Source organism: Mercenaria mercenaria, chromosome 12 (assembly GCF_021730395.1).
Source record: "Mercenaria mercenaria strain notata chromosome 12, MADL_Memer_1, whole genome shotgun sequence".
In the NCBI taxonomy this organism is placed as follows: Eukaryota; Metazoa; Mollusca; class Bivalvia; order Venerida; family Veneridae; genus Mercenaria; species Mercenaria mercenaria.
This window is the reverse complement of record NC_069372.1, coordinates 15,688,251-15,702,232: the sequence shown is the minus strand read 5'-3', so window position 1 is coordinate 15,702,232 and position 13,982 is coordinate 15,688,251.

Here is a 13,982-nt window from a genome sequence, read left to right as displayed (position 1 = left end):
AACTGAGCAACTTTCTTAAAGATTGTGATGCAGAAACATTTGTAAGGAGTATACTTAATGTTCATGTGTTTGATATATATTGCATAGATGAATTGCTCCACAAAAAACTCATACAGTGTGCTTGTAAATTTATACATGTTTGTATACCGGTATCCGATGATGACTTAGTCTAACCTACTTGTCTAATAAACAAGTAGTTTGTCAAGCAATACAAAGTAATAATATCAAAACATTATCAGCATTATCTGCCCTAAAAAGCTTATATTTCGGAAATATTGTGGAAAACAATACTCCTTTTATTTTCTTGCCTATCAATTGTATATATAGTAAACACTTTCCGAGTTACTTACTCAATTGAAATTATGTCGCTAAGAATCCTTCATTTTTAGGTTGAAACCGCGAAGCGGTTGAGACCTATAATTACCGTATTCTGGACCTTGCAAGAATATCATACTGACAGTTTTCACTGAAAGACAGATTACTCCGCCGTAAGGTTTTTACCCGTTTTGCAGGCTAACCGACATATTTTTATTGATATAAACTGTTCTCTGAACATTGTTCTACAGTCCGTTGATATTTTCATACATATGTATTAAGTTAAGTTAAAAAGTGCGTCATTTCGCATTGAAAATATGTTTTTAGGTCTGTTGACCCACCGATCATGGCTAATTTGAAAAGTGAAGGTGTATTCCTTTAAAACATTTCAGAAAACTCCGAATGTGACCGAACCGCATGAAAATATGCCGATAAAAATAGTTCGAAACGTATTATAAAGATTTCTCTAATTTAGCCTAATTGCATATTGCATATTGCACTCATCAGTAATAAAACAGCATTTGATCTTAATCATTTTCGTACATGTATATACCTGCGATTCTTCCTACCTCCCGACTCCTACGCAAGGGAGATCACTGCGTACGAGTTTGCTATATAAGAAACTGTTTGGTTTCGTCTAAAAATGGACTAGATTTTTGAATTACTTTTCTTTATTCTTAATTTTTCCTTATTTTAGTACAGCTTTGATAAAGACCGATTCATATTATTTATTTCCTATATCTAATTTTATCTTTTGGTATTTTTTCACGATTGATGTAAAATTGAGTCAAAATATTTGTTTAAGTTTTACTATTTTTATGTAAATTTAGTTTTAGTATAGTAACACGTTACATATGTAATGTTATGCATGCAATTGTGCTGCATCTGCACGGTTTTTATGTTACAAGTTTGTTTCAATATGTAATAATAAATAGACTTATTTCATTATATACAAGATAGATATAGGCATTCCCTGTAAATCGTAAATGTGTCTCGATTTTAGCGGGACTTGACGATGACATTTAACAACGTTACGCCAGTTCCGGATTTGTATTACAATTGTTGTTGAACTGGAAGAACGCCATGGTGTAGAAATTTACTTGAAATTTGTCATTTTGATAAAGGCCATTAGGCCGAAACGTTAATAAAACAGAGTCTTTAAAATTGATCGTTAAGCAAAATAAAATTAAAGAAATACATAACGAGTGATTAGTTATGTAGAATATCACATTGGGTCGTTTGCATGATGTGAAGTTTCTCGATGTTGGCATACATATGTGTCCCCTATTAATGAACTGTTTCATTTAAGCAAAATAGAATCAAAGCATCACAAGGGAGCGTTTGCGTCTTCTTGATGTCAATATATATCTTCTGGAAAAAAACAGAAAAGATCCGTATTGCTTCATTGTCAAAACATTCATAACACGATTTCATGTCTACAGTTCCTTTTTTTATCTGAAAACTGTGCGGAAGTAACAACAGCAGGATTTTGGGGTAGATAGGTCTAGTTTCCCGTTTGGTGGATCCCACTGATTTCTACTGTTGTTTTAGCAGGGTCGGTCGTTTGTAGAAACTATTTTTAACAAGGTAGCGGAGTTTAAAGGCAACAGCCCATGAATTAAGGAAGTGGGATTGCAACACTTTTATTGTATTGGTGTCATGATTAAGTCGTGACATCAGTACATTGTATTTCTAGGGTCGGCTAAACTAGAAGTTGATTTCGCATAAATGTGTAGAATTATACAACCAACCCGTGCTTCAAGAATTGTGAAAGTTGGTGTATTATGTGATATCGTGTTGAATTTTGAAAAAATAATTTGATTTTTCTATTCTACTCGATACTTTCAACCTAGCTACGTGGAAATACTTCTAAAATTATGTCTTCTAGCTTATAGTTAAGAATAAGAGAAGGGACCCATGATCCTTATTGGTCAAAACATTATTCTATATATTTGAAAATTATGTTTTTGCTTTGTGGAAGTCGACACAATGGCTATTCTTAAATAGTAGCCTTATTTATTTAATACATAACGTTTTGTCAAGGAAACATTTACTCAAATATTATATTACAATAGACTGGTGAACATAGAAAGTAGCACTGATTACGTCAAAAATATATATTATTTGTTATTGATGTAGCCCGCTGCCAACTGTAGATTTGTTCGTTATTTTTCGAAACGCTATAACATACAACTTGAAACCTGGCAAACATTGATAGACTTGGGAGTTGAGCAAATTTATAATCTTGGAGATCTGATTACTTTGAGAATCATCTTGGAGTTGAACTTTTGAGATGTTGAATTCTTGGAGTTGAACTTTTCTGGGTGTTGTGGCTGCAGTAAGTGTATTCTGGTACTGTACGATGTGCATTGCCTGTAGTCGTGTGATTCTACGATATTATTTTCATATCCTTCTAATTTACGCTTGATAATTCTTTTGATTTACTAATTTATCACCACAATTTAGTAATTCTTGGAAATATGCTTCAACTTACAATTATAAAAAAAAAACTTGACACCTAGCAAACATAAATAATATTGGAGTTGAACTGTTGGAGATCTGATTACTTGGAGAATAGTCTGATACACTTATGAGCAGTAGGGCCACAATGACTTTTTTGTTTGTTTTATCTTTCTTAAATGATATGCTCTGTTTGGGAACACCGGGAGCGCATTTTAATATGTACACAATGATTTTGTAATTACTGTTGAATAAGCATGGTTAAGAAAACCTCGTCTGCTACTGATTAAGTCATACCTATGGGAGTCCGTCACCAGTGTCTTTTTTTAGGCTGCGTTGACCTACTCTCCATTGTTCTCATTGTTCAGGGTGCACAGACATTGACTTACCCTCTATTTTTCTCATTACATCGTCTGCTCAGATTCTAGATCGATATCGGAGATATATTTTACTACTTTATTACATGTTAAACTTAGCTCTTTGTGTAGAAAAAGATCTGAGGAGATGCACATGACTACTTATGGAAGTCTAGCCATGGTCACGTGACTGATACACGTGATGGAAACGCTAATATTGTATAGGTAGACATCAGGAAATACATACTTTTACTCTCATTTTACCAAACAGCTTCGACTAACCTTCTGAAGCAGATAACATAGCTTAAAATCATCAGCAAAATTTTTCTTTACAATCGAGCATCAATAAAGCTGATATTTGACATGAAAATAGCCTTTACTAGTCGGGAAAATTGCACTATATATTAATATGTACTACAACTGAGTAGACCGCGGTGGCATATCTGGCGAATAACTACCTTCATTGCTTTAATACCAGTTCCTTTGAAAGTGAAGGCTACATACACACTTCTTCCCAGAACAACATGTATTTCTTCAGATTATAATTTGTTAACAGCAATCGAAAGGTTTCAACCTTTCTGTGCTTTCAGCGCTTTGATTTATTGAGATATGACTGCTTAAAACGATAATTTAACGATTAATTGTTCGTGTATGTAAATTCTTTAAGGTTTAGGAGTATATCACCAAAACACAGAAATATGAGTTTTTAAAAGCGCTTGACTGTCTGGAAGTGGGGCCTGTTTAAACAGTTCTTTTTTCGGAATTCAATGCTTATATCAGTATACTGACACTTGTTTTGTAGAGTAATATAAGTAATATACACGCTATCATTACAAAAACAACAAAACAAGTGTCAGTATACTAATATAAACATTGAATTCCGAAAAAAAGACTGCCTAAATGGGACCCAGTATTCCGGGCAGTCAAACGCCTTCAAAAACTCACCATTTTCAAAGAACTGTTACACATGTTAGTTTTGATTCATTTGCAATCGCATGCGAGTGTTGAAATTTCACATAATTAAGTGGAACACAGTTTTCAGCAATTGTTTATTTTTATTTCTTTACAAATGGCATTCATTTTCAAAGGGGGACAACTTTTTCAGAATATTTTCAGTAGAGGACAGTACGGCAGAACATGTAATGGTTAAGTAAAATATTGGTAACGATGTTATTCGTTTATAAAATATTTCTGTGTTTTGGTGATATACTCCTAAACCTTAATACACAGTCAACTGTCCATGATATTTGCTAAAAATAGATGTATGTATAATTCTTATCATTATGTACAATACGTTATAAATGTTTCTTGTTACATATGTTGTAATCGCTGAAAGGCGGAAATAAAGAGTATATATAGGAACTCTTATGAGGTAGCAGGGTACTCTTCGAATTTTGGTCCCCGTCAATATTTGTAATAATTAGAACTTCGTGATTTTGGATGTCGTCTGTAAATTACAGTGAGAGATAATGACTGTTAATTATTTAGAAAATTTAAACAACTGATACATGTAAAATTCTGATGTCAGTTGTAAAACTAACAACTTCTAGCTTTGTATGAATCGATGAAACATCTTCGCGCGGGAAATTCAAATCATAAAAGGTTTCCATGCTTGTTGATTGACACTCTGGTACATTTATGCTATTTTGTGGGAAAAACGAGATGGCTTGGCCGACATTTCATTAATACCCTGTAGTTCAGTTGGGACAAGTAAATTGAGAAATGCAAAAACATAAGACATTGTTCCTACAGGTTTAATTCCAGGCTATCCAAAAAGTGCAAAATTGATGATTTTGGCGTGCCATTTTTAATGGATGGGGTAAAACTTTCGTTTTGATAACTTTCTGTATTCTTGTATGACAGTTCTGATTTTGTCATTAATTAAAAGCACAAAACATGCACACAATTTATAAAATGGTCACCCTGATTCTGCACATTAGGGAAGTGCAATATTACGACTCGCTACATGTAAGCCTGGCCGTGCCCAAAATGTTCGAATCCAAGTGTACCCTGCTACCTGAATAAATACAATGGCCCTTATCCAAAAATTGTGTAACATTTTGTCTAAAATAATAAAATTTTATAACAGAATCATTTGAAAGCAAATAATATCACCATGCAAAATAAAAGCATACTCGGTTTTATGAGAGGTAATGGTATACGTAAACACTCCTCATGCTTCCCAGCACCAAATTTAGTAAAAGTCCATTAAAAGGGAATGTTGAATATTCTTATTTGCAGCATGACTGTGCATGCAAATTATGCCTGTTCTCCACAAGAAACTACCGATTTCTCCACATGAATCAGAGGTGGAGGACAAAATAAATTTTTTATCAAATTGTCACAGAGAACATACTCCATGCATGTTCCGTAGATCAACGCTCTCCCTGTCGAGGTAAGCGGATGGGCCCCGGTTGCAAGAATATCTAGTTTTGTTTATTTCATTTCAACATATTTATTTGAATGTACTTTTATTCTGTGCCGTAGGGTCGACCCAAAGAAAACTCAGAGTGTCTCCTTTTCAGATCATTAGAATTAGTACACGAGATGTGAATATTGCAGGCTTACCTGGCAAAAGAAATTGAGGTGTTTTCTATGGAATCCCGGTGCGACATACTTTTTGCTAATTGCTTTATGCTACTTGCATCTCATGTTTTGCTGTTGGTGTTATGCTTTTTGCGTTTTGCTTCTTTTGACGGTGGTGTTTACAATACAGTTCATGCTGCTGAAATTCAAGATCTGCTCGATTTTTATTTTTAGAAACTGCTTTACTTAAACGTTTAACATAGTAATATAATTGAATGTAATATTTCTTTTTAGATAAAAAGCACAATTAATCTGACTGACCTGCACCACACAATCTTACTAATGTAGCATTTTAGGAGAACACACACACACAAAAGTAAACGCAAAAGCAAATAGCAAGGAGCAAAACACAAGAAACAAGAAGCAAATAGCAAAATACAAGAATCAAATAGCAAAAACATGTCGCACCGAGATTCTTAAAAATGGCAAACTATTCCAAAGTGCAGGCTGGTCCCTCGTCGCTGGTGTTGATGCCCCCCCCCTCCCGCCCCCCCCCCCCCCCCCCCCCCCCCCCACCCGCTCAAACGTTGAGCGTAGGACTTGGGGGCTTCTCTCCATCCCGTCTAGAAAAGCGCCGTCTTCTATCCGGTCAACACATCCGTGCCACTCGGGATGTCCCGCGAAGATGTCTACCGCAGCGTTCATCGTCGCCTGTGCCGTCTATTGTCATACAGGAATCCCGACAGTACCACATGAGTTACTGGAACCGGATTGCAGAAGCCTATTTGCCCAATATAATTATGGTCTACATCCGTCGATGCCTTGTGCCTTCTCCGCGACTTGAACGCTTAAGAATACAATGATGTATAAACAATATTGTACTATATATACGAGGGATGATCAATATATAACGGGAAAATGCTTATAGATTTGTTTGAACTTCTTATTTTCCAGAGATATTTTATATAGGGGTAAATACATATTTTAGAAAAACATCACACGAAATAGTGTGCAAATATGTTGAAAAATAAAGAAAAATAAACAATTGACAACATTTTTGCCAACCTATGAAACCCATAGGCAGGGCAACGTCATTTACGCGCTAATTGACGTACAACTGATTTCGAAACGTACAAACTTTTCGAAATACTCTCCTTTTACATTACTACATTTGCCAGCGGGTTACCCGGGATAAAAGTGAATTACGATATTCATTATTGGGAATTTCGTTCAGCACATTCAACACTTTCTTACGAAGTTCTGAAAATGAATTCATCTTTACACCCCGCAATTCACGTTTCAATGTCGGAAACAGGTAAAAGTCATTTGGCGACAAGTCCGGTGAATAAAGATGATCTAGCAGATTAATTCCTAGATGTTCTATGCGACTTGTGGTCGCTTTCGAGGTGGGGGGTGGCGCATTGTCATGATGCAGGATGAAATTGTCCAACCTTTCCGGGCGTTTCCGACGCATGGCTCTGAGGAAGTGTCGACTAAGAACCTGAAAACGGGGAAGACAATTTTTAATATGTATCTGATTCTATGGAATTACATTTTAATCAATAAATAATATATATTGGATAAGATTAAACGTTCAAACTACTAACCTTTTTATAATAGGCTGAATTAATCGTCTGTCCAATGGGTACTGCGCGAGTCAGAACAACGCCTTCCACGTCGTAAAAGACGATAAACATTGTTTCTTCTGCGACCGACAGACCTTGGCCTTCTGTGAGGATGGAGAGGCTGGTGTCTTCCAAATGCATGAATTCTGTTTTGTTTTAGGGTCGCACAGCGGAATCCATGTTTCATCTATTGTCACTATACTGTTGATAAAAGCTTCACCTAGTGTGTGGTACTTGTGCATAAAGTTCCTAGCAGCTTCAATACGCATTTTCTTTTGTTCACAATTCAACAGTTTTGGAATCCAAGGCGCTGCAACTTTTCTCATATTTAAGTTTTTCTTCGACGTCACTTTCCGGCCACTCCGTGGTAAATCATACGCATTTTCCCAACCGTTGTTAAATTTGTCATTCCATACATAAATTCTTGTTTTCGACATTGAACGATCACCAAAGGTAATATGTATTTCTTGCACAACTTCATGTTTACTTTTTCTCTTCAAAACAAAAAATGTCATAGCAAACCTTTGATCTTCCGCCATTTTCACTACCACGGAACTGTAACACGTGCATGACGTAACATATGACGTCACAACTCGTGCATGACGTCATCATCCGATGGGCGAGTCTTAGGTGACCATAATTGCTAATTTTCACCAATGTACCATTGCTAGAATTAAAACTGTAAAGGTTTGAACTTACATGAAAATGGTGAAAAGTATTCAAAACGCCCCGCCTATGCATATTGAGCGTTACCTTAGCAACTGTAGATTTTAGCATTCTATTAGTAGAAACCTGAAAAATTAGCGATACAATGCTTATATATATAACTATTTCTGGCTCAAGTGTGAGAAAGAAAGTAAGCATTTTCCCGTTATATATTGATCATCCCTCGCACAATACCTTGAAATCCCGAAAATAAGTCTTGCTATTACATTAGGAAATAGATCTGTAATGTATGCTATCTTATATATAATATATAACAAAGTCAATGATACTATAACTGATATAATAAATTGGATGGCTTATTTTTGAGCGCGGCTAACTTATGAGCCCTTTTTGCCTTTAGTAAAATGGTGGCTTATTTTCGAGACCGGCTTGTTTTCGGGTTTTCAGGGTATGTTATAACATATCGTTTGGATTAAAATTTGCATAAAAATAGTTTTTAACTTCAAATATGATAACATTTCATTTTGAAATTGGTTGGAAATATGAGAAAAAATGTAAGAAATCGTTAAAATTAAAGGGAGGTAATTCTGAAGAAAATACACCAGGAATTTTTAATTGGGTCCATATGATACATGAGCTTATATTAGAATATTTTACAGAATCAATGTTGACTTTTGACCTTCAAGTGTGACTTTGACCTTTGAGCTAGGGGTCTGGTTATTGCTCATAGCACATCATTATGGGGAACTTTTGTGTCAAGTAATATTAAAATCCCTTAATGGATGACAGAGTTATGGCCCGGAAGAAAAATATCCTATTGACATTTGACCTCTAACTGTGACATTGACCTTTGAGATAGGAGACTGGGTGTTGCGCATGGCACACCGTCTTTTATGGGGTACATTTGTGCTCAATCATATTAAAATCCCTGTTTGGATTGTTGAGTTACGGACAGGACAGGAAAAACGCCTTCTTGACCTTTGACAGTGAAACCTTGATCCTAGAGCTAGGGGTCCGAGATTTGCGAATGGCACGTCGTCTCATCCAGAGGAATATTTGTGCCAACTGATATTTAAATTCCCTTTTGCATGACAAAGTTATAGACCGGACCGGAAAAAACTACTGACCTTTGATATCCAAGTGTGACCTTGACCTTTGAGGAAGGGTTCTGTGTGTTGCACATAACACGTCGTCTGATTATGGGAAAAATTCATGCCAAGTAAAATCCATTGATGGATGATAGATTCTGGACCGGAAGCGAAACAGACATTGTTCACGCCTTGTTAAAATTTGACTACCAAGTATGACCTTGACCTTTAAGATAAGGGCTTGAAAGTTGTGCATGACCAATTGTCTAATTATTGGGTACATTTGTGCAAAGTGATATTAAAATCCCTTCATGGATTATTGAGATACAGACTGGAAAAGGAAAAAAAGCCCTGTTGGCATTTGACCTCCAAATGTGACATTCACCCTTGAGGTAGGGGTCCGGGTATTGCGCATGACACGTCGGCTGATCCTGGAGAAGATTTTGTGCCAAGTGTTGGTCGGAATGACGGAATGACGAAAGGTCAGACGGACGGGTGGAAAAGCGCAATCCTATAGTCTCCCCGAAACTGGTTTTCAACCAGTACGGGACTGACAAACTTGTGTGGCATTTATAGACCTTTTTCAAAGAAGATAAAGAACTCCATCCAAACAAAGAACAACAGGCTTGGTTACCTCTGAAATTATTGCTGATAAAAAAGTTACAAACTTAAAATTACTGATACAAGACACAAACAATTGTTGTACAAGGAAGCAGCTACAAACCCTGAATGAACACATTCTTTAGGCCTTTGTCAAGAAAACTCACAAGATAAACTGATCAAACTACAACATCAAAACAACAACAAAGCGATGAAACTGCCTTAAAGTTAAAAAAAAAGGCAAATTTAAATAGAATTTTAAGCATTAATACAGTTAAATTTACAGGAGAATCCAAAAAAATACGTCTCACTTTCAGAACTTACAAAATTTTGAAAGTAAAGAAAGCACAAAAATTATGAAAGAAAGGAAATCATCATATTTCAAAAGAAAGAAACACTGCCACGTCACAGATTTGAAAAGACATAATTAATTATTTTGACCATTTCCACGGGATCAATGGACATAGCTAGACTAAAATAGAGAAGACACAGCCCTAGCTTTTTATTGACTGAATTTCTGTTCCTTCTCTTGAGAAGGAACACTTTGATTCGGTAAGTCACACTGGACTAAGCAACTGACCTCGAAAGCTGTTGTCATTACAAGCTGGCCAATCAAACTCCGTGACCTTAGAAATAACCTCTGATGTTAAAATTATTCTTTCCTAATTGAGGCGACTCTCTGACTGAACGCGCTCCGCGGATTACATATTACTAAATCCGAGGATGGTTGATTGATTCTTTTATTACATGTAAACAACTAAATATTATCGTAACCTTCGAATGCATGGTTAATAATGTGAAAACAAACCCCAATGCGACTCTGTAATTATGCGCAACAAATTCACGCATCGAATTGTACACTACATATGGAAATGGATTGACCGGGTCAATGTCTTATTGCCGTATTTACTCAACTGAAAGTGGTAACGGATTTACTTTGTTGTTGGATTTTACAATTTATGTTAAATAATTAGCGTAAATACTTACTTGACATTTTTTGGCAGTATAAAACAACATAGTTCAAAATTTTAGTGTTTTTTTCTTTGTACAAAATGTAACGCCCCCAGTGGCGCTATTTAACATGGGTAATCCACGAAAGTCCCCACCTGGAACTGACAACTTATTTCCAGCCGAGCCCACGGCAGGCGTCATATTTACCTCCCCAGCATCCAGTCTATAAAGTAAATCACCCAGCACTGAACACTAGTTGGGATATCAGCCGCAACCGGGAATCGATCCGGGTCCGGGAATCGAACCCGGATCGCTGTAGTTGTAGTCCAAACTGCTAACCACTGCGGCACTGATCCCCTGAAACAGGGGGATACGGAATGTCAATAACGTAGAATGGTCTTGTCCTTGTGTCCGATCCTGGGGTTCCACACACTGATGACCAATGTTTAAAACAGACATTGCAACCAAAATTGTACAAGATAAGTCGAAAAGGGGCCATAATTCAGTCAAAATGCTTGATAGAGTTGCCTCCTCCTTTTTACAGACTGGGGTCATGATGGTAAACAAGTATGCAAAATATGAAAGCAATATCTCAATGGACTTTGAAAATATTTGGGGTGGTACGCAAACTTTAACATTTATTCTAAGTCGAAAACGGGCCATAATTCAGTCAAAATGCTTGATAGAGTTGCCTCCTCCTTTTTACAGACTGGGTTCATGATGGTAAACAAGTATGCAAAATATGAAAGTAATATCTCAATGGAATTTGAAAATATTTGCGGTGGTACGCAAACTTTAACATTTATTCTAAGTCGAAAAGGGGCCATAATTCAGTCAAAATGCTTGATAGAGCTGCCTCCTCCTTTTTACAGACTGGGGTCATGATGGTAAACAAGTATGCAAAATATGAAAGCAATATCTCAATGGACTTTGAAAATATTTAGGGCGGTACGCAAACTTTAACATTTGTGTGACGCTCACGCTCACGCTCACGCCGACGCCGGGGCGAGTAGGACAGCTCCCCTATTCTTCGAATAGTCGAGCTAAAAACTTGACAGCCTTAACAAATAAGCATGGACAACAAGATCTTTAGTTTCAACAGGGACATACATAGATATCTATTTACGTCCTTGTTTCACCTGAAAAACAGCAAAAGCAAGCACTTGTCTATATGGGTGTGGAATCGGATAACAATGAAAAAGTTCCAATAGGGGTAGCAAAGTTTTAAAAAAACGCAGCTTCTCTAAACGCAACCTTGCAGTAACCCGTTAAATATTTGTAGATAAACGATTGAATGCATGGACGTAGTAGACAACAAAAAAAGAACACATTTTCTTTGTGGCGAACCTGTTCCGGTATTATACCGTATACAGTACGTATTTTATCCTTGTTTTTTTATGAGAAGAAAAGCGAGCGAAACCACATGCAATCTCTGTTAATAATTTAAATAACCCTTGCGAAAATCATTGAGGACATTCTGATAGGCGCAACTTTGAAGTATCCAGCTGTACACAACCAAATGCGCATTACTGTAAGTACAACTACACCATGTAAACTAAAAACGGAACTGTTTTTACTCACTTTAATTCAATTTTGCACCCATTTGCATATGTTCAAATGTTTTTGTTTCTATTTGCAGGTTGAGCGTTCTGGTGAGAGAACACCGCCGCTGACTCTTGCAAGAATGCCTGTTCAGATTGATACACCAAACTACAAGTCATGCACACCATGAACTATAATGTATCGATTTAAAAGAATAAAATATTTACAGATACTTAAAGTTTGTTTCAATTTGTTTTGCTGCTATGTACTCTTTGGAAGTCACTTTCCCGATCTGGAAAGTAAGTTGCCAAAACGGAGAAGTGAATTTTTAAGGCTAAACATCTTAGAATCTAGATAATTAAAAAACATTTTGAACGGTGTGATCTTAGATTTACCCTTTGTGATACGAAGCATGCATTTAGATTATCTCTATGTCAAATATCCTTATGCACAGGCTATTTGTTCTAAGGTATATAGAAATGGACCATTTTCTTGCCCGATTTGGCAATTTTTGGCGCAAAATTTCCCGATTGGGCAAGGTGTTGGGGCAATCTGACTAAAGTACTTGATCTTCTAAACGAAGATCTGAGGATGACCCATTCAAATTCATCTTTCTGTATATTTGTATTTCCGAATTTCCGAGTTTACTGCCTTTATGTCGTCTGTACGAAGTGTATTAACAAAACGCGATAACTGTGGCCTTTATTTCAGGGTTTGTGGGGAGGGGGGGGGAGGTGGACGTATTTTGCATTTTGCTGCTTTTAGGGGAGAAAAATGCTGCTTGCAGTTCAAAATGGCGTCATTTGTTTACTTTTTGACATAACAGAGGACACATTTTGCAGTGGTAAGTGTGTTTATTATATACGAATTTTCAAACGATAACACCCAGTTGGTGGCCATATAATTTATCTTCACTCGGCTTTTGGTCTTACATGTTTATCTTTGTTTGTTAAAAAGTTATTGAAGGTACAGTGCCAGTTTATAGTGACGAAAAAATCGTAGCCGTGCATGAAAATGTAATTCCTGTACAAAACGAACTCTTTACGGGATGTTTATTGATTTGGACATATACATAAATTTATACTGTAATTTAAGATTTTTATCTGCTACTTCTAAAACCTCCCATTGCAAAAATATTTTGGTACAATCAACATTTTGTTGTTTGATACACGACACATTTTTTGTTTGATTGTTCTACCTAGTTTTCAATCCAATATAAAGATTGGCAATTAGAAATATTTAAAAGTGATATATATATAATACTAAATGTAATGTGGTTCTCACCGATACTAGTGAAAGCAATAAAAATATTATGCATTTCTCTAGACTTTTCGTACATTTTTAATTCCTGGTATCGAAGATTGATTAATTACTGTCGCCTGGGGTGGGTGGGGGGAGGGGGGGGGGCAGACATATAAAAAAGTTTTGATGACACCAATCTGCAGCCGTTGTATGTCATGTTTCTAGGTACCATAAAATATTTAAAAGACAATAACGTATTCCTTATTTCCATCAAAAAAGTTTGATTCCGATGTTTTTTGCCAGTTCGTTACATATTTATGATGAACTAGATACTTGGTTAACTTTTCATGTGATTGTACTGTCATTTACTTCCATAATTTGTATTTTCTGGACAAAAATGAGTCGGTCCGTAGATACCGTCATCCCAAAAACTGCGAATGTATTCAAACTTCCCGAGTGTTCTCGGAAAATATAGGTGAAGGGAACAAAGTATGGGTACCGGAGGAAATCGGAAGATAAGGGGCATATGATAGGATATATTAGAACATCTAAAACAAATGTTTATAAATAGGAATACCTTGATTTTCCTGACGAATCGGAAAAATTATCGG